The following is a 22,289-nucleotide window of genomic DNA, read 5'->3' on the forward strand; positions in this document are numbered from 1 at the left end:
GCTGGGTAAGTCAGGAAGAGTCTGGGCAACCTTGTGGTCTGGGGACTTTATGCTTTGTACCTTTATTGTTAGATTTGTACACCATTTCCTTGAATGTCAAATTTAGGCATCCTTCCTAATTAATGATCTTTTCAAGCCCTTTTCAGAAGCCATTGGATTTTGATTAGGTCACAAAGGAAGGCTTTCTCTCTTAGGCACATAGTTTTCTGTATCCTTAGCAGTTAATTGAGTAGCAGAATAATGGTTTCCTTACAGAAAGGCTCGCAGACTGCACAGAGAGGTTGATGCCTCTTTAGTCGCTGGGAACTTCAGTGACATTCAATAATGGTTGGTAAATTTAAGCCCAGAATTAGAGACCAAGTTGATGTATTTGGACATATCTCAAGCTGATGTTTCCTAAGCAGCTGGCTCAGTGAAAGGATATGGAGGCTGGCTCTAGGCCTCTGCTTTCTTTCTGGGTGAATTTTCCATTATACTCCTATTCCTATACCTCACTGCTACATAGAAGGAACCAGAAATAGCTCCTCTTTCTAGAAATTAGATAGTTTTTATTTATACAGAGCAAACTTTTCTGTGTAAAGTGCAAGGGTTCCCAAATTTGGGCAGAAAAATTGTGTGTGTGTGTGTGTGTGTGTGTGTGTGTGTGTGTGTGTGTGTGTGTATTGCTCTCCTTACCCAATTATAGCTAAAGCCATGGTTTATTATTTGCTGATCTTTCAAGCAGAGTGAAAGAAGAAGCAATAGTCTCTTCTTTTAATTTTAGTAATCTATGTTGACTTTCCCACCTGGTAAAAAAATATAGGGGACCACTTAGCCCTAAGCCACATAGAAAAATTATCCACAAAACAGATTAGCATTTCTATGGAAAACATACAGAAATAATTAAAATCAAGGAAAAGGTAATGAATTCAAATATTTAATTTTTGAGAATGATAAGAGAAAAATGAAATTGTTCTCTAATATCATAGAAGTCATCCCAGTATTTGTGTTCACCAGGTCATAGGGATCAAAGATGTCCAGTATCTCTCTGATGTATAATTCAGACAATATGAGGAGTCCCTGACCAGGGCAAGGCCCTTTCTCTCTTCTCTCTCTCTCTCTCTTTCTGTCTCTCTGTGTGTGCATATACATATATATACACACACATATATATGTATATCTGTATTACAATGCCTATGTATATATATATATCTGTATTACAGTGCATATATATATATATATATATATATATATAAAATCCCTGGTCTGTCACTAAACTCCACTAGAATAACAATAAAAGAACAATAAGAGGTATTTAAAACATTAATTCATACATATGAATAGTTAAGACACTTAGATCGAAATAGGTGTAAAAGTCCCCACTGTCTTATCAGAGTTGAGAAAGCTAACTGAGGCACTGAGAGTGGGAGGCAGGTGGACCATAAGCCCATGAAAATTTCTGGGCTTCAAAGACTGAGAAAATCACCACAGTGAGTGGCGGAGTTGAAAATGGAAGAATTTGGTTGAATATTTGTATCAGTAGCATTTGGACTCAGTCCCTGCCTTGCCAACTAAACATCCTAGTATCTGTCCTTTTCTACTCTCACAAGAGAAGAGATTTTATTTTGTAGAGACTTGAAACAGGAATTCTCTCCCTTACTGAAAAAGAATAGGATTAAGTAAAGCTTCAGTATCCCCAGGGAAATTAACAAAGCTATTGAAAACATAAAATCAGAACAAAATATCATTAAAAACACAGAGAAGAGTATCAACATTTCTCTCTTCAAGGAAATACTTGGTTTTTTAAAAATTTGTATACGTTTTTCTCCAAAAATGTGTGAGCGTATTATAAATAAAATATTTTCAATCATGGTTATAACAGTTTTATTAATGTGTTTATATTTTCAATACACGAGTCAATAAGTTCACTGTAAATACTTAACCTTTATGAATTTATGAATTTACTAATTTATTAATTAAATTATAAATATTTTAAGGCTCATTATTTTTCAAAACCTTTTAAGGGGTATTTAAGCACAAACATGTATTGCAGTGCTAATCCTCATAGGTGATGAAATGGCTGACCTAACAGAAAGTTGCTTACATTTTTGATAATTGCCTGAAGTTAGTCTCAAAGAGACTGAACAATAGTGAGACAAGAGCAATTTTTACTGAGTAAGTTCTTTCGGTTTTCAGAGAAACAAGCAAAATCCACCAAAATCATCTTAACTCTTTCTAAAATTTCTTTTGAGATTGATTTCTTATTTTATTTCAGAAAAGCTGTAGGATTATCAAGGAAAAAAGTGACATTTGAGAAGGTCTAAAAGGGTGAGTAGATTTTTTTATCTGTAACATTGAAAGAGGGAATAATATTCTAACAGGCACAAACATCGTGAAATCATTGAGCCAGCTAAGTATAATGTGGTTGGTATCCTAACATGTGTTATATTTTACTCCGACAGCATCCATTCCACATCCTCCCACTCCCGATTTCCATTTAAACAATTACCCATCCTATTTTATATCATCATTGTGGGATAGTGAATCTAGGTGTTTGCCATCCCAGAACAAAATCCAAAGGAGTCCTAGATCCCATCTCTACCAGGTTCCATCTCTTGTCAACACAAATCAGCATAAGAGTAGGAATGAGACCCAAGCTTGACCAGCCAATAGGTAATTGCAGTCATTAGGGTTTTGGAGTAAAACCATGCACCCATTAGCTATTAACCATTCTCCTATTTCAAAATAATTGCTGGCTGACTCCAGGCCTGTGGCAGAGACTGAATCCATGAACAGAGTACATAAGACAATCATGACACCCAAGATAGTCATCATGAATTTGGGGTGTTCTGGTTCACTGTTGCCACAGGGCCCATTATCAGTGCTTTTCACTGACCTGTACAATAAGGCAATTTGTGCTTTGGCATACCCAGTGTCCAGCACAATATTTAACATTTAAAGGGCACTCAATAAATATATAATTGAAATAAATTCATGAAACTCTCAATAATAGTATTATTTATTAATAAATTTGAAAAAATGCTGAATGGATTATTAGTATCCTTTCATTAACAAATATGCAGATGTCATTACATCTTTGACTTTTAGTCTAAATGTTTTAACTAGACTTTCTATAACAGGTCTTAAATTTTAAGCAATCAATATTCACTCATTTTGAGTATTTATTATGTGTCAAGTATAAGATACTAAAGAACAGTAACTATCCAACCTAAATTTAATGATGATTTAGACTTGCTCTGTAGCTAATATTTCAAGTTTAAATCTTGTATTGCAGAGAAAAAGGCTAGAACGAAGGGAAAATGTTGAATCCATTGACCTTGAGTAAAATTTCCCAATTTTATACCAAGCATATAATGGTGCTGACCTGAGTTGGAAATGCCTGAGATAGCTTCCTTGTCCATTTTCCCTTAACACAAGGTTACTAAGCAACATCTTCACATAAAACAAAATACGTGGGATCAGATTGTGCCCACAACTCCTGGCAAAGACTGCAATATGTAATAATGATGAATTGTGCTTTTCACTGATGTTATACAATATGAGAATTTCTTTTCAAGACATTTCAAGGTGACTCTACTTCTGTATGTCTAAGTCAGTTAATTCATCTCGGAAAGACATCTATTCTACCACTGAAATATTTCTTAGTAGGCTCATGTAACATGGTCAGACAGTGAAAAACTGAAGGTGCTTACACAGGAGACTAGAGAGAAGAGGAGGGTAGAAAAAAGGGGACAAATGAATGTTGAGGACAGCTTCATGCCAAGGACTGCGTATTAATTATTTCAGGTGATTCTCATAGAAATTCTGTGTATGGGTATTATTATTTCTTACAGATGAGAGAAAACAGAAGTTAGAAGTCACTAAACTGGATTGAGATTATAGTAGGCCTTAGGGGAAAAGTATCTTCTATTTACTGTATTTCAACATTAAAATATAATTATCTTTATATATTTATTAAGCATTGTGATGGATTGCATTATTTTTATACACATTTGTATCCACATCTCTTAGTAGTGCCATTAATAACTACTTAGTAGTAGCTTGGCCAGTATTTGCTTTAGCCATGAGAAAGTACAGATGCAATGCAAGTGGAGGTTTGAAAATCACTTGCATATTTCCTCTTTGGCCACCTGCTAGCACCACAAAAACAAAGTTAGACTCACATGAAACTGCCTGAAGTAGTGCAAAGTCATCCTAGACAAATCCACAGAGCAGTCGGCCCCAACCAATCAGCAGAATCATAAGCAAGGCCAGCCAGGATCAGCAGAACTCTTCAGGCAAACTGTAGATTTAGAAGAAATATTAAATCATCATTGCTTTAAGCCCCTAAGTTCTGGAGTGTTCTGTTAAGGAACAATAGCCAACTAATATAAGAATCCACACTATATAACATACTTTTCAATTAGTGCACATAGAAAATTATACAGACATGGTATTTATTTTCAGTCACATCACTGAACAGCGTGGAACACCTACAGAATGGGAGAAAATGTTTGCAATCGATCCATCTGACAAAGATCTACAGGGAACTTAAATTTACAAGAAAAAAAAACAACCCCATTAAAAAGTGAGCAAAGGACATGAACAGACACTTCCCAAAAAAAAGACACACATGTAACTAATAAACATATGAAAAATAAGCTCCACATCACTGTTCATTAGAGAAATACAAATCAAAACCACAATGAGATACCATCTCTTGACTGTCAGAGTGGCCATTATTAAACGTCAAAACCAATAGATGCCAGCAAGGTTGCGGGAAAAAAAAGGAATGCTTTTACACTGTTTTTGGGAGTGTAAATGAGTTCAACCATTGTGGAAGACAGTGTGGTGATTCTTCAAATACCTAGAGGCAGAAATACCATTTGACCCAACAATCCCATTACTGTGTATATAACAAAGGAATATAAATCATTCTATTATAAAGATACATGAACACATATGTTCATTGCAGCACTGTTCACAATAGCAAAGATGTGGAATCAACCCAAATGATAGACTGGATGAAGAAAATGTGGTACATATACACCATGGAATACTATGCAGCCATAAAAAGGAACAAGTCCTTTGCAGTGACTTGGATGGAGCTAGAAGCCATTATTCTCAACAAACTAATTCAGGAACAGAAAACCAAACACTGCATGTTCTCCCTTATAAGTTAGAGCTGAACAATGAGAATACGTGGGCACATTGCAGGGAACAACATGCATTGGAGCCTGTTGGGGCAAGTGGAGGGAGAACATCAGGAAGAACAGATAACTGATGCTGGGCTTAATACCTAGGTGATGGCATGATCTGTGCAGCAAACCACCATCGCACACGTTTACTTTTGTTAACAAATCTGCATATCCTGTACATGTACCCCTGAACTTAAAATAAAAGTTGAAGAAAAAAAAGAATGGAACATTATTTCCCATAAAATATTTAAAAGTAGAAGAAACAATATAAATGTATATATCTATGTGCACATATGTACATACTTAATGTATTTGGGGATTAATATTTATAATCATCATCTTTCCAAACACTTAATGTGTTCTTGCTATGTTCCAGGACAAAAGATAGGCATTAAGGATGAATAAAGCAAAGACCCTTCCCTCAACAAGCTCATGGTCAAATAGTGGAGACATACATGTCCACAGTTGCAAAAGAGTATAAATGCTAAAAGACATATACTCAAGGCAATATTGGAGCCCAAATGTAAATAGGATCAATTTTGCCTGCAAAGATGAGGCGCTTCACCAAGGAGATAGTCTGCAATAGGTACCGAAGGATTTATTAGTCAGGGTTCTCCAGGGGGACAGAACTAATGGAATGAATATATATATATATTTTTTCCATATATACTGTATATTCCATATATACAATATATTATATGGAATATATATATGGAATATTATACATTATATATATTATATGGAATATACATATAATGGAATACACACACATATATGTATATACATATAATGGAATACATATATAATGGAATACACACACATATATGTATATACGTATATACATATATACGTGTGTGTGTGTGTGTGTGTGTGTATATATATATAAAGGGGAGTTTATTAAGTATTAACTCACATGATCACAAGGTCCCACAATAGGCCGTCTGCAGGTTGAGGAGCAAGGAGAGCCAGTCCGAGTTCCAAAACTGAAGAACACCAAAACTCTAATGACTATAATTACCTATTGGCTGGTCAAGCTTAGGTCTCATTCCTACTCTTATGCTGATTTGTATTGACAAGGGGTAGAACCTGGTAGAGATGGGATCTAGAACTCCTTTGGATTTTATTCTAGGGTGGCAAACACCTAGATACACTATCCCGCAATGATGATATAAAATGGGATGGGCAATTTTTTAAATGGAAATTGGGAGTGGGAGGATGTGGAATGGATGCTGGCTGAATAAAATATAACACATGTTAGGATACTAACCACATTATACCTAGCTCTCTCAATGTTTGAGGGAGAAAGATGTGGGTTGGGATGCTAGGCCAGTCTCTCTTTTCGCATTTTTCTGCCTGCTTTTACTCTAGTCATGCTGACAGCTGATTAGATTGTGCCCACACAGATTAAGAGTGGGTCTGCCTTTCCCAGCCCACTGATACAAATGTTAATCTCCTTTGGCAACACCTTCACAGACACACTCAGGATCAATACTTTGTATCCTTCAATCCAATCAAGTTGACAGTATTAATCATCACAAGGATAAACAGAATTTTAAGAGAAAAATAAAAATATTTATTCCAGACAGAAAAAATAGTACACACTAAAACACATAATGACAAGAGGGTTCGGAGAGAAATGTGTATGCCAGTGTGACTTGGGGTATGACGTGCCCAAAAACACAGTAATGAATGAAACTGGAAAGGCAAGTTGGGACAAAACTGGAAGAGACTGAAGAATATAAACTAAATTTTATCCCAGTGACAGCAGGAGTCATTACATGGTTTGGAGTGGGTAAGTGATATGATCAGATCTGGATTTTAGAGAAAGCTATACTGGAGGGACGATTTTCCCATTCCTTTTCTCCCAGACTTGGTCAAGAAAGACAAGGTTCTTAACTTATCTCTCTAGGAAAATATTTGTGAGTTACTATATTTTACAATTCTTTTTTCTCTTTTACTCAATTTGGTGTCCCATTTAACATTCAGGTTTTCATTAAGAGTATATAAAAAAAAGCATTACAAGACCTAGTTAGCCAAAGACAGACACAATTAATATAGTCAACCTTGGCTTGTGAATCTGGGTAAGTAAGCCTCTATAATGCTGATAGAATCTTTGCTTTTCAAACCTCACTGACCAGTTTATACTCAGGTAAGTTTGCCTCATGTGATGCTATGTCAGCCATCGATGCTCTCTCTAATCTTAGAGAAGAGAATGAAATTCCAGCAAAGTTTAATAATTCCCATGAGTGAATGTTGATGTAATCAATCTGGAATAAAGACTGACTTCAGAGAGATCCTCAGTAAAAAGAAAGTTCTGCAATTCATAAAACAGTTATTTCAGTAAAATGTAGTCATTCATAAGAAAAATAGCTCCAGCTTCTTTTTCTTGTAATAAAAGATTTCGATTGGCATTACACATATCTCTGTCAGTTTTCTCTGCTCTCTATGGGGGCCTAGGAAGAATATTCTGCTGTTTTTGTAAAATGCTCTTGATGCCTGAAGCAAGCCCTTCCAGAAGACTTACAAGCTATGTCATTAACTGAGCAAGGCTTGCTTTGAGTCAAGAGGGAGTTATGGTCCTGGATCCTGCCTCAGAAGTGAGAAGTCATCTGTGAATTTATCATTTTTGTTTTTCTGGTTCACTTCTTACTGTTACTTTAGAGGGCCTGATAAAAGTTTTCTTTTAAAAACCTATTGCACCGGGCACAGCGGCTCATGACTGTAATCCTAGCACTTTGGGAGGCTGAGAGAGGTGGATCACTTGAGCCCAGGAGTTTGTGACCAGCCTGGGCAAGATAGCAAGATCCCATCTCTACAAAAAATACAAAGCAAAGGAAAAGTAGCACAGGCCTGTAGTTCCAGCTACTCAGGAGGCTGAGGTGGGAGGACTGCTTGAGCAGGAAGGTGCTGGCTCCAGTGAGCTGGGACTACACCACTGCACTCCAGCCTGGCAGAAACAGCAAGACCTAGTCTCAAGAAATAAAATAAATTAAATTAAATTTAAAAATTAAAAGCCTATTGCATCAAGGAACTACAGATCATTCTGTCATCAGAGTGCTTGTCAAGAACTATCTTTTAGAGATACTGAAAATCCCAATGGCTGTTAGAATGAGAAACTAGGGAAGAGAGGGTGAGAAGCCTATAGCATCCTACTCAAATTCACGTGGGAAGTTAGGCAGAGAACATGAATGAGTGAAATTAAGCAAGTGAGGCCTGCAGCAAACTTAAGTGTTCCTGCCTGACTAAAGGAGAAAGCTGCTTACATACACAGCAGATTACAGCCAGGAGGAATGTAGGTTGCCAGATGCTCCAATTATTTCAAGAGGAATGGAAATTTTTTAATTTTAATGTAAAATATCCCAATTTTTAATGTGTCAATTGAAACATCTGTGAGTGGGATGTAGCCACTGGGCTGCCTGATTTCCACCTCCAGCCTCAAGGGACAAATAGCAAAAAGGAGATACACAAGGAAGAAAGGAAGCCCTCAATATGTCCAAGATAGCTTCAGATGTCTGAAGATAATAGAAGACCCCTGAGTTTAGGAAAGCCAAGGCCCTGCCCCATCATAATGTGAGACACTCTAGAAAGAGTTATTTGGAGGATGTTGAGTCCCAGGAAGTTAGCTAGAGGAATGAAACACTATGAAAGCATGCAATATAACTTACTGCAATGATGAATAAAATTCTCTATAGTTCTGCCAGACAATAAAGTAACCCCTAGACACGTAGTTAATGAGCACTTGAAATATGAATAGTGTAATGAGGAACCGAATTTTCCATTTTATTTAAGTCATTTAAATTTAAATAGCTACACTTAGCTAGTGGCTATCATTTTTTGGTAGCATAGCTCTAGAAGCTCAAGTGTGTGGTTCTCAAAGTTTAGCATGCATCAGAATCACCTGTAGGGTTTGTCAGAACAGGTCACTGAAACCCACCTCCAGAGTTTCTGACTGAGTGGGTATGGAGTGGGGATCCCAGGATTTGCAATTACAGTAAGTTCCCTGGTGATTCTGATGCTGCTGGCTCACACGTTGAGAACAACTAAACAAACTGTTACCCAACTTCCAGGTTCCCAGGACAAAGTTATTGCTGGTTAAAAAAAAAGAGAGAGAGAGAGGAAATAAAAGAAAGAAACACACACACAAACACGTGCACACGTGTGGGCGCTGGCACACGCGCGCACACACACACACACACACGCTAGTTCTAACTGGATTTCCTTTTCCTAGAATTGCCTCTACTACAGTAGAAGGTCAGAAACAGAGAAGGTGCAGCTCATCAAGGCCATGAATGATTTTGCTCTGTCTTGGAAAATAAGATGATGTTTGGTTTTAAATCAGAACATAGTGCATACCTGCCTGTGTGGCCCTGAGTCTTAGTTCCACTCCAGCAGGAGGCAAAAGAGAAAATCCTATATCATCATGACCAAAGTGGACACCTGGCAAAACCCATATGTAAGGAAACTTGACTAGCTTTTTTTCTTGCTATGCATAGTATTAGCAAAGCACCTAATTTATCCTAGGAATGTACTACTATATATCAGTGTAGATCAACTGCAGCCTCAATCCATGGAAACCACGTATTTCAGGAGCAGGGAAGAAATGAAAGTCTCCTAATCCTCCTTCTAACTATCTACTCATTTAAAACTAGAAATATCAGGATCTCCTGTTGTAATACAGCCAAAGAATTTCTAAGACATGACCTTTGTGTCTTAGTCCTAATACTATAAATAAACTTATTCAAGGTGAAGGAATATCACCTAGCAGGTTGGTGGGGAGAGGGGATGGAAAGAAATCTTTCAGATGCCTCCATATCTCTTGGTGAGTCCAAAAGTTTACTCACTTGAAGGTTTCTCAGTGTTATAAGGAGCAAAGTATTTTAATCTCATTATCTATATTAAATTATCAGCATTCTTTTCATCTGAAAATTAATTTTTAATTGATTTTGGATGACTGATTTTCAAAGAAACAGACCATAATAAAATACTTCAAAATAAACCCTAATCATGCCTATTGCATCAGTAATTCAGATGGAACAATTCTCCTTCTTGTGATGTGTTCATTGCATGTATGGCCCCAATTCTTCATGTCTCCATGTGTCCACAATTATTGTTAGTCTGTCTCCTCCCACAGTAACTCGGATTCGCCACATGACATGCATCAGCCAGTGGGACAGTAGCAAACTTGACATGAGCACAGACTTTTAAAAAAATGCACATTTTTTATTCTCCTCCCGTTCCTATGTTTTCATCATTATAATATGCTCAGGACAGTTTGCTAGAGGATGAAACATGGAACAGAGAGCAAGGCTGCCCAATTATCCCAGCTGAAGCCCCAGTTATGTGAGAGAATTCAGCCAAGATTTGCAGTGCTGCCTTGTAGAGCTGCTGCCAACCACAGACTCTTGAGTGAGTTCAACTGATTGCAGACCAGGTTAGCAGAACTGCCCGTCAGGCCTGCTTACCCAATGGAAAATAGGAAATTGTTCTTAAGTCACTAAGTTTTTGGAGTGATTTGTTACACAGTCATAGCTAACCTACAGGTTTCCTTATTAGGCTATTAGCTATAATAGCACTGTAACACATCTAGGGTAGATGATTTGGAGAGAAGGTAACTCATTATATACATTTACATTCTTCTGCTGTTTTTACATTTACTTCAAGCCTTTGTAATGGAATCCATGAAACAAGAAAGTTAAAAGAAGGAAATTAAAATCCTTATTCCATTCAGATATCAGAAAGTCTTCTTCAGTCTTAAAAACTTCAATAAAAGTTTTTAAACAAAGTGAGAATGCTGAATGGGAGATTATTTTATTTTATTTATTTATTTATTTATTTATCTATTTATTTATTTATTTTTTGAGACAGTGTCTCGCTCTGTCACCCAGGTTGGAATGCAGTGGTGTGATCTCGGCTCACTGCATGCTCCGCCTCCCGGGTTCACGCCGTTCTCCTGCTTCAGCCTCCCGAGTAGCTGGGACTACAGGCGCCTGCCACCATGCCTGACTAATTTTTTGTATTTTTTTTTTTCCCACTAGAGATGAGGTTTCACCATGTTAGTCAGGATGGTCTCAATCTCCTGACCTCGTGATCCGCCCGCCTCGGCCTCCCAAAGTGCTGGGATTACAGGCATGAGGGAGCTTATTTTTACCATACAATGATAGTCCTCAAAATGACCCTAAAAAGAAAAAAAAAAAAAAAAACCCTCCACCTTACATACATCCGTTCTTCCCCCTGCCAACTTACAACCTACACTCAGTTTCCAGTGGTACAAATTGTCCACCAGCATCAGGCAGGCAGCCTGATAAGAGTCTTAATAGGACCCCTGCTGATGCGCATCTCTGTTCTCTACTCAGCTGTCCCATCCTGCAGCTACAGTTCTAAAGTTACAGGACAGTTTCTAACTTTGTGCTTGTCCCAAGGCATCAGAACCAAGGCACATGATTTGTAATTTATGAGGACACCCACAGAGCTGTCACTTGCAAGGCAGGTGTTGGGAAAATGGCAAGCAGCTCTAGGAAAGAAAAGAACTCTGATCTCACCCCTGAATAATGGTGGCCAACCTAGTCATGGATAGGAAGCGTTGACATAAGCGAGCTTTAAAAATAAAGCAATGGCTCATCTTGCTGAAGGCACTCTCTGTCTTTACGCAGTTAAAGGTAACAGAATTTAAGTAATCTATGAACAAATTAGGCATTGTGTTTACCTGAGGCATCTTGTTTACTTTTGAACTATGCTTTGCCATCTAAACTGCCAATTTCAGGTATCCTATGGATAAACAGGACAAATCAAAATTCAAATCAATAGTCCCACAGAGTGCAAAGGATAACAATCTCCCAACCTCCCTAAATAAAAAATACAGTGTGGAAACCAAAACAAATTAACTCAAGAGTTAGATTAACGGAATTTTAATAAAAACATTTAAAAATACAAATTGTCAATCAATATGTTAGCTGCCTAATATTTTTTTGTCAACTGAGTTTGGTCTCATTGCAGCTTATTTTAAATTCCAATTTATGGTAATATTTCAGAGACTAATAAAGTGTAATTTAATCTGAAATTGATTTAGATGGAGTGGAAGTCTATTTATAAGTAAAAGTAGAGTGAAAGTCTTGAGGCATTTTCAAAGCGCCACAAGGCACACATTGCTACTCTGGATGGAAAGAATATCAGCTAGGAAGCAATCTGAGCTGCGAAACCAAATGACATCGTGATGAAAAGGTTCCAAGATTTAAAAAGTATTGCTTACTGATAGGCAGCTCAGCTTTCCATCTTGGGCCTGAGAGTTCCAGTGGGATGTCTGTGTTACAATGCAAGTCTAGCCAACTTCACACTATGGGAAAGCCACAATGATCATAGAGAATCAAATATCAGGTGATTGCTGGTTGCAATTGGAACTTTCACATTACCAAACTAGAGGATTTTTTTCCTTCCTTTGGTAAGGACAGATCGGATTGGCAGATATTTCTCATTACCACATTCTTAAAATCTTCCTTCCTTATAACTTGCATCCTGGTATTGACAGCTCACATCCTTCTTACAGATTTCTTTATGTTACCTACTAACAAAGAGTCCACAAACCACCCAATGACATAATCCATTGTGTCCTGCACCCTCCTGCCTCTACCATAAATGATCAGGACTGAAAAGAACAGTTAAGGAGGTTCTGGAAAACTCCAAGCCACTTATTTGGCTCTTAGCCTGGAAAAACTCCTGACAGAAAGCCTGTCTGGTGCCCTTGGCAGAGCCCCACAAGATCTAGTAAAATGCCAAAGAGGAGGCAGCATGACATCAAGAGGGAAGTGTATTGTAAAGCAAAAGTGTTGCACCTGGCCAAGGCAGATTTGAGAAATTATTATTGACTGGTTGGATGACTGCAATATAGGTATAAAAACACAGAGCCAGTATTCTTGTGTCAATTTTTATTTGGTGGTTTCAGACCAAACTTCCTTCCGATTTATTTGGCTTTTTTTCTAAGAAGTGGAATATAGAGTCTTGAGGAAAATGAAAGGATATCTCTGAGCTACCCTTTTCCTTCTTTGCAAGAATCCAAAGGGAAGACAAAGAGATTGAAAGCTCAAGGAGGAAGTCACTAAAATAGCTGGAGATCATCCAATATTTCACATCGAATCTCAGCTCAGCAACTGTGCACACTAGCTTGATCTCTGTTGTAAGAGCCTCTGAGGCTGGATTCTTCCATTGCTGTCCTCCTATCTTATCTACCTTCACCATCCCACATGTTGGACTGATCTGAAAGTGTGAGATCCTAAGGAGGTGTGAAGGGGGAAGGTTTGTCCTGAACACTCAGTTGTTGGAAAATCTCTAAAGATCCACTAGCAAGCAAGTATTTTAGAATGCTCTGCATTTCATCAGAATGCATGTTCATGAACAAACACCAAGAAACTTCAAGCCTGAGGGCTTGAAGAGTAGGAGATGGTGGAAACAGCCATCAACTTATACTCAGACTTAAAAATCTCTGGCTTATCTGCAAGGTCTGCTTCAGGTTGATAAAAGAACACATTAAAACCTGAATTTTACCATTCATTATATATTCTTCATTATTACAGAGATGATGATAAGGAAAAAGCTCAGATGTCTTGATGTGTTGACAAAGGACCTAAAGACAAATACAAACGATGTTAGGTTTCTGGTCTTATAAACCTGAGTACGAACAACGCTTTGGCCACTTATGGGCTATGTGAACTTGGTCAAATTACTTTATCTCTCTGAGCCTCATTTTCCTTATCTGCAAATAGGGAAAAAATGCTTACTGTGTGGTATTATGATAAAGATGAATCAAGATGATATATGTGAGGCACCTAGGAAAATAATAGTCTATTTTTATCACATGGATTGACTTACTGCTATTAGCTAGTTGCCTTTTAACATGGATAGGTATATTTATTTAACAAATATTTATTTCTCACCTGCCATAAGCCAGGCATCCTTTAAAATAAGCTATCTTGAAAAAAATGAAAACATACACTAGTTAAAAAACCCAAGAAGATTTTTATCATCTCTTTTACATCTGGCACCATCCAAGGCATTTAGGGAATATAAAAGTGGAATACTCAAATGTGTAGATGACACATCATGACATGTATTGAAAAAAGCAGTGTATGACTAAGTACCAAAATAAAACAACACAGATTTAAACTCTCAGGCTTTATTCAGTATAGCACTCTAAAGATATGATAAACTTTTAGCTTTCTTAGAACTATATAAAGAATTTTCTCCGAAGACCTGATCATATCTAATGTATGTTATCTCAAGGCTTATAGAATTCTCTTACGCTATGTTAGAATAGTAGTACTTCAATTTGAACTTCTATAATTAGATTGAAGAACTTCCTCAAACTTTGTTTCTGTTCCCAATATACTGAATATACCCAATATACTGAAAAGGAAATGCTAATTTGTATATCACTGCTTGGATTTAGAGCCAGAAGTAACTGTATTTCAAGTTACCTAAATTCCCTGACCCTCAGGTATTTTATCTGTAAAATAAGGATAATCATTTATTCTATAATATTGTTATAAATAACATATGTCAAAGTACAATAAAAATTAAGAAGAAACCAAATAAATGTTAGCCATTTTTTTTGGCATGTTGATTCTATTGCCTCGTGTTTTTCTTTATGCTATCCACATTGAATAAATAAATAAATAAACAAAAGCTCCCACATTTCCAAGAATTTATCTTGTATTAAAAGCGTTTATCAGAGTCCCATGCAAATCATCTTAAAATCAGTGGATTTAAGATTAAGTTTTATTTTATCTGAACGAAATGCCTTCAATGATAACCATTTTATGAACATTTAATGCCTAGAAATTAGAAGGCATTGGGTTGAATCAGTGAGTTACTATTTTAAGCTACACTGCAAAACAAATACATTTTTCAATATATTTGGCTTCTAGCTCCTAGAGTAGCCTCATTTCCAAAAGTTAGCCTAATCATGAAATGGGAAGATTAAGAGTTTTTCAGCATCCTTCAGACAGCAGACAGCATTTCTTCCACCATCCACTGTCCAATTGTTCTGCATGTATTTGTACAAATAACATGACATGACATGACTATTATCTTCCTTCAGTTTATCCTTGTGTATTTGAATGTGACCTCTCTAAATATTTTCTTTTCATCCTTTCTAAAAATCGCATTTCTTTTTCAACTGAAGTATCTTTTACACAGAAAAGCTTCTTTTACACAGAGAGCTTTTAGCTCTCTTCACTATCAATTTATATTTCCTTCTATGTCGGATTTTTGCCTACCTATTTGGCATCAGTAAGTGTAACAATTAGTTATAGCTGCATAACAAACCACTCCCAAAACTTACTCCCATAGCTATTGTGATAGCTTATGCACCTGTGGGTTGGCCAGAGATTGGCTGATCTAGGCTTGGCTCATCTGGGTATCTCTGCTGATTGCAGGGATGCTTGCTCATACATCTATAGGCTAGCTGGAATCAGCTAATCTAGGCTTGGCTTCCTTCCCCTTTTCCATCTGAGGATGGAATAGGGGCTGTGCTTCAAGCTAGGTTCAACTTGGCAAGGGAAACTCTAGTCTATGTGCTTCTTATTTTCTTATTTTCATCTAGCAGGCTAACCCAGGTATGTTCTTCTCATGGCAATCGGAGGTACAAAAGGACAAACAGAAACATATAAGCCCTATTGAGGCCGAGGCTCAGAACTGGCACACTCTCACTTCTGCCTCATTCTCTTAGCCTAAACAAATCACACATGAAGCCCCAAATTAAGATACAAGGACACTCCTCCCATAGTTAGAGAACATTGAAAAGTTACATGGCAAAGTGAGTACCAGGAGTGGTAAAGAATTGGGGCCAGTAATATAATCTAGCATGGTAAGATCCCTGCAGATGTCAAAGCAGCAGCATTTAACCCTTCCCGGACATCAAAATAGTCTTTAGTTTCCAGAGGCCACTTTGTAATGCAAGGTGGGAGCAGGAGGAACAGCTGCAAGCAATTTGTAGTATTTCATGACTAGCGTAACACCTCTCGTCATGACAGACAGAATATTTACAGCAGAGATTATGGTGCCCCACACAGTCTTTTCCATAATAATAACATCATTCAGAAAAAAACTTGGTTTTCAAGATTGAGTTCAAATTGCTCATGGCTCATTTTCAGTGAGTTAACTTTAGGCAACATTTGAGAGAAAGTATCCTCTGATGGTAACTCATTTTAGCTGCCGAAGTTAGGATAAAGTTGACTCTAGTTCTGAGTGAGCCCAAATAATAGATGTAGCATTGAGATAATCTTGTCAGCATCAAATAACTCTCTTTTATAATATCAATACTGATTTTTTTACATGTCTGCCCTTTCTATTCAAAGATCTATAATTTATATTCTCAGTGTGGAGGAATCATAAGTAAACATGAGACCCTGTAAGGTTTAACCAATTGCCATCATGATAAAAGTGAGTACTTAGAAGTATTAAACAATAAGGATTATAGGTAGTACGGGTAGTTATGCAGTATAGTTTTTAAAATTCAAGCAGAGTCACTTCTCCTAATGAGATTTACAATATAAAGAGGAAGCAATTAAAACGGCATAAAATACATATCAGATATGAAATAAGAACAATATAAAAATTCAGCACAAACTGTATTATCTGCACCTAGGCGACAGTGAATAAAAGTTTCTCTGAACAATTTCCCAAGATGTATTGATGTGCTATGTCTGTTGGTCTCTGAAAGGGAAGTTTGACTGTGACACTCCTCTCAGAGCCACTTTAAGCATCTGAAAGAGCCTGCCAACAGTGGCTATCTTTGTTTGGCACAGGCAGTCCTCCATATTTCTCACCCAGGAAGGGCAAGGTGACTCCTTACCCATCAGCTAAAACAAATTCTGGCTTCCAGCCTGGAGTCTTGTAAACCTGTTTGTCTCTTTCCCATTAGCCCTTAAGTGGCGGTTCTCAAGGTGCACCAGCATCATCAGCATCACCTGGGAACTTCTTACGAAAACAAAGTCTTATGTTTTACCCTAATCCCGGTGAATCAAAAATTCTGGGGGTGGAGTGCAGCAATCTGTGTTTTTACAAAATCTCCAGTAACTCTCATGCTGCTAAAGTTTAAGAATGACCACCCTCAAGCATGCAGGTACAGAAAATACGTTTATAAGAAGTGAGGAGGGAAATGTCAGGGAACCATTGCTCCTCCTTCTAAGAAAGCCTGATATCAGTCCACTCACTCTGTCTTATTCTCCCACTGCAAGTCCTGGATACATAATCTTCCACCCCCTAACCCCCCCACACACTAGATAGACACATGGATGATAGATAGATAGATACATAGATAGATAATAGACATTTCATCCTGGATAAAATGTATTTACCTAGACAAAGTCAGATTTTAAATTTATATCAAGACAACTATGAAAGTGATGAGTCACAAAAGGGTAGCCCATGTGTGTCACAGTGGAAAAGAAGGAAGTGGAAGAGAAGAACAGTTATGTTCCTCTGTGTAGATGAAGGGGGAGTCTCAGAGAGGCAGCATCTCTCTTTTGAAGACATCTTTATTTTTTTTTTTCTGAATAGTCCCATCCTTGAGCCATTGCAAATACCAGCAGCCCAGGACCTTCAAAGAGTGAAATCCAGAATAATAACACGTATTAACTCTATGTATTGATGATTGTTAGGCTTTTCTCAGAAAGATTAGGATATCTTGTTCAGAATCACAAGACAACTGCAATAGCACCTGGGGAGAGAAATAAAGACCAGGGATGGACACGGTGGCTCATACCTGTGATCCTAGCACTTTGGGAGCCCAACTCATAGGATTGCTTGAGCCCAGAAGTTCAAGACCAGCCTGGACAGCATAGTGGAAACCCTCTATATCTACAAAAAATAAAAAAATAATAATTAGGTGGGTGTGCTGGTGTGTACCTGTAGTCCCAGCTACTCAGGAGGCTGAGGCTAGAGGGTTGCTTAAGCCTAGAAGTTCAAGGTGGCAATGATCTATGATTGTGCCACCGTACTTCAGCCTGGGTGACAGAATGAGACCGTGTCTCTAAAAGAAAACAAAAGATATAAAGACCATCAGTTGTCACAACCAATGCTGTAATCTATCAGTCTCCAAAGTGGCCTGGGTTCACTCCACGGGGCTCTCAAATAATCCACTTGGGTGCAGGGACAAAATATCAGCACTTCTATTTCTATTTAGGTTTTCACATAAATGATAAAAAAATTAAGGTTCAAAAATATGATTATATATACTGATGCTGCTATCTTCACTTAGTTTGTCCCATATGATATGATATGGTACAAGAGGGAGTATATATTAGTCAATTCTCATGCTGCTGTAAAGAACTGTCTGAGACTGGGTAATTTAGAAAGGAAAGAGGTTGAATTAACTCACAGTTCCACAGGGCTGGGGAGGCCTCAGGAAACTTACCATAATGGCAGAAGGAGAAACAAACACATCCTTCTTCACATGGAAGCAGGAAAAAAATGAAAACCAAATGAAATGGGAAGCCCTTATAAAAACCATCAGGTCTCCTGAGAAGTTACCCACTATCATGAGACTAGCATGGGGAAAACTGCCCCCAGGATTCAGTTACCTCCCACTGGGTCCCTTCCATAACATGTGGGGATTATGGCTCTGCAGCATACCCCTGCAGCAAACTTCTGCCTGAACCTCCAGGCATTTCTATACATCCTCTGAAATCTAGGTGGAGGTTCCCAAACCTCAATTCTTGACTTTTGTGTACCTGCAGGCTCAATACCTCATGGAAGCTGCCAAGGCCTGAGGCTTGAGAACTACAATTCAAGATGAGATTTGGGTGGGGTCACAGCCAAACCATATCATTCCACCCCTGGCCCCTCCCAAACCTCATGTCCCCACATTTCAAAACACAATCATGTCTTTCTAACAGTCACCCAAAATCTTAGCTCATTCCACTATTAACTCAAAAGTCCAAGTCCAAAGTCTCATATGAGACAAGGCAAGTCCCTTCCATCTATGAGCCTATAAAATCAAAAGTAAGTTAGTTACTTCCTAGATACAATGGGGGTACAGGCATTGGGTAAATACAGCCATTCCATATGGGAGAAATTGCCCAAAACAAAGAGGCTACAGGCCCCATGCAAGTCTGAAACTCAACAGGGCAGTCATTAAACCTTAAACTTTCAAAATTATCTCCTTTGACTTCATGCCTCACATTTACATCATGCTGATGCAAGAGATGGGCTCCCACAGCTTCAGGCAGCTCCACCCCTGTGGCTTTGCAGGGTGTAGCCCTCCTCCCAGATACTTTCACCAGCTGACATTGAGTGTCTGCAGCTTTTCCAGGAGCACAGTGCAAGCTGTCAGTGGATCTACCATTCTGGGGTCTGAAGAATGGTGGGCCTCTTCTCACAGCTCCACTAGGCAGTGCCCCAGTGTGGACTCTGTGTGGGGGCTATAGCTCCATATTTCTCTTTGCACTGCCTTAGCAGAGGTTATCCATGAGAGCTTCAGTCCTGCAGCAAACTTCTGCTGGACATCCAAGCATTTCAATACATACTCTGAAATCTAGGCAAATGTTCTCAAACCTCAATTCTTGACTTCTGTGCACCTGCAGGCTCAACCCTGCATGGAAATGGCCAAGGCTTGGGGCTTAAACCCTCTTAAGCCATGGCCTGAGCTGTACCTTGGCCCCTTTTAGCCACGACTGGAGCAGCTGGGACATGGGGCACCAAGTCCCTAGGCTGCACACAGCAGGGGGGTCCTGGGTCTGGCCCATAAAACCATTTTTTTCTCCTAGGCCTCTAGGCCTGTGATAGGAAGGTCTGCTGGGAATATCTCTGACATTTTCCCCATCATCTTGGTGATTAACATTTGGCTCCTCGTTACTTATGCAAATTTCTGCAGCAGCCTTGAAGTTCTCCCCAGAAGATGGATTTTTCTTTTCTATTGCATCATCAGGCTGCAAATTTTCCAAACTTTTATGCTGTGCTTCCTCTTGAACACTTTGTTGCTTAGAAATTTCTTCTGCCATATATCCTAAATCATCTCTCTCAAGTTCAATGTTCCACAGATCTCTACGGCAGGGGCAAAATGCCATCAGTCTCTTTGTATAGCAACAGTGACTGTTACTCCAGTTTCCAAGTTTCTCATCTCTGAGATCACCTCAGCCAGGACTTTATTGTTCATATCACTATCAGCATTTTGGTCAAAGCAATTCAACAAGTCTCTAGGAAGTTCCAAACTTTCCCTTATATTCCTGTCTCTGAGCCCTCCAAGTCTCTAGAAAGTTATAAACTTTCCCACATTTTTCTGTCTTCTTCTGAGCCCTCCAAACTGTTCCAAACTCTGCCTCTTACCCAGTTCCAAAGTTGCTTCCATATTTTCAGGCATCTTTATAGCAGCACCCAACTCTCTGTGGTACCAGTTTACTATATTAGCCTGTTCTCCTGCTGCTATAAAGAACTGTCCAAGACTGGGTAATTTAGAAAGGAAAGAGTTTTAATTGACTCACAGTTCTGCAGGGCTGAGGAAGCCTCAGGAAACATACAATCATGGCAGAAGGGTAAGTAAACACATCATTTTTCACGTGGTGACAGGAAGGAGAAAAATGAGAACTGAGCAAAGGGGAAAGCCCCTTATAAAACCATCAGACCTTGTGAGAACTTGCTTGCTATCACGAGAACAGCATGGGGGAAACTGCCCTTATGATTCAATTACTTCCCACCGGGTCCCTCCATGGCATGTGAGGATTATGGGAACTACAATTCAAGATGAGATTCGGGTAGGGACACAGCAAAACCATATTAGTGTAAGAAACTATGGTGCAGAGGCCTTGACAGAGGATCTCTCACTCATGCATTTGCTTTCAGGGTATCACAACCTTTAAATAGATTTTTGGTTTTAAGACTAGCCATTACTAAATGGATCCATAGTAAAAATCTTACATTAAAAATAATACTAATAAGATAGGTGCAGTGAAAATGAGAAAAAAATATAAGTTAATCAGATCTTCCAAGAAGCTAGCCAATAAAAATTTAAATTATTAAAGACAATTTGAAATGTGTACTTATAACCACTACCTGTTTAGAGAGCTTTGCCTTTAGTATACAACACTTTATTTCCTGAAATATTAGCAAATAATAGTATGAAGATGCCATGATCAATAAGACATTTATCAGTGCATTTCTATGACATGATGTCAAATCTCTGCACTTTTTAGAAACAATGTTCAGAATCATGCACTTTAACCAACTGAACTTTATGTTTCTTTTGAAGTTTCTTACTAATTAGCAAATGTTTAAAAAATAAGGCAATGAAATTTTTGATTCAAAAATAGCTAAAAAATAGGAATCAAAAAGGTGGCAAATTAAATTACTTGTCAGCAAATATTGTTGGAAGGTGCCTGGAAGATTTAAGAAACCAAATTTAATTACACAATGTGTGCTGTTTGCAATACAGTTGGATGAAAGAACAAATGTTTGCAATTCCTCTCAGTTTATGGTATTTGCTGGATTCCATTTCAATAATGAAATACACAAGTGATTTGTATGAGTCATTAAATAAAAGATATACCAGAGAAGATATAATGTCAATAGCTATTTAACTTATTTATCAATAACAATGTTTATAGGAACACTGTAAAGTAACTACTGTTAGAACAGGCACTTTGAAACCATAAAAAGATTCCAGGGTAAATTGCAGAGATGGTGCTGCATTGTATTCTTCATAGGCAAGTTTTTGCAACAGGAAGGTAAAACCAGTGGTGCACTATGTGCTATAGAATAACATAGATGAGGTTAGACCTTATTAAAACAAGAACTTTGAAATATCTTCACACTATTTTCTAATTAGATAGGAGTATATATTTTTTTAAAACCTTACGTCACTCAGAATACCACTAAATATTTTATTGCAGATACCTTACAAAGGGCTGATAAATTTAAAGGTGACATATAATTATCTTTACAAAAAGACAAGCATTCCTAACTTCTTGATCTTTCCTGTGATGACAAAGGCTGTCAGTAGTATTCTGCCCAGCATTAACCAAAAAAGACCACACTAAATATTCTCTTTCAAGGTAAAATTGATGTTTTTGTAATGAATGAGAAAGTAATTGCTTTTTGAAAGAAGTTCATTCTCCAGAAAAAATTATT

At 37.9% G+C, this 22,289-nt stretch overlaps 1 long non-coding RNA gene across 1 annotated transcript in view; it reads left to right on the forward strand.

Annotated features, from left to right (window-relative positions):
• The first annotated feature begins 211 nt into the window (after positions 1–211).
• LOC129534507 (uncharacterized) overlaps positions 212–22,289 on the forward strand; it is a 28,435-nt gene continuing 6,357 nt past the window's right edge. The window contains exons 1-2 of the long non-coding RNA XR_008681122.2: positions 212–327; positions 2,255–2,307. This is a non-coding gene — a long non-coding RNA (uncharacterized lncRNA). The remainder of the gene's footprint in view (positions 328–2,254; positions 2,308–22,289) is intronic.

The sequence above is a fragment of the Gorilla gorilla genome, chromosome 5 (genome assembly GCF_029281585.2).
Source record: "Gorilla gorilla gorilla isolate KB3781 chromosome 5, NHGRI_mGorGor1-v2.1_pri, whole genome shotgun sequence".
Classification (NCBI taxonomy): domain Eukaryota; kingdom Metazoa; phylum Chordata; class Mammalia; order Primates; family Hominidae; genus Gorilla; species Gorilla gorilla.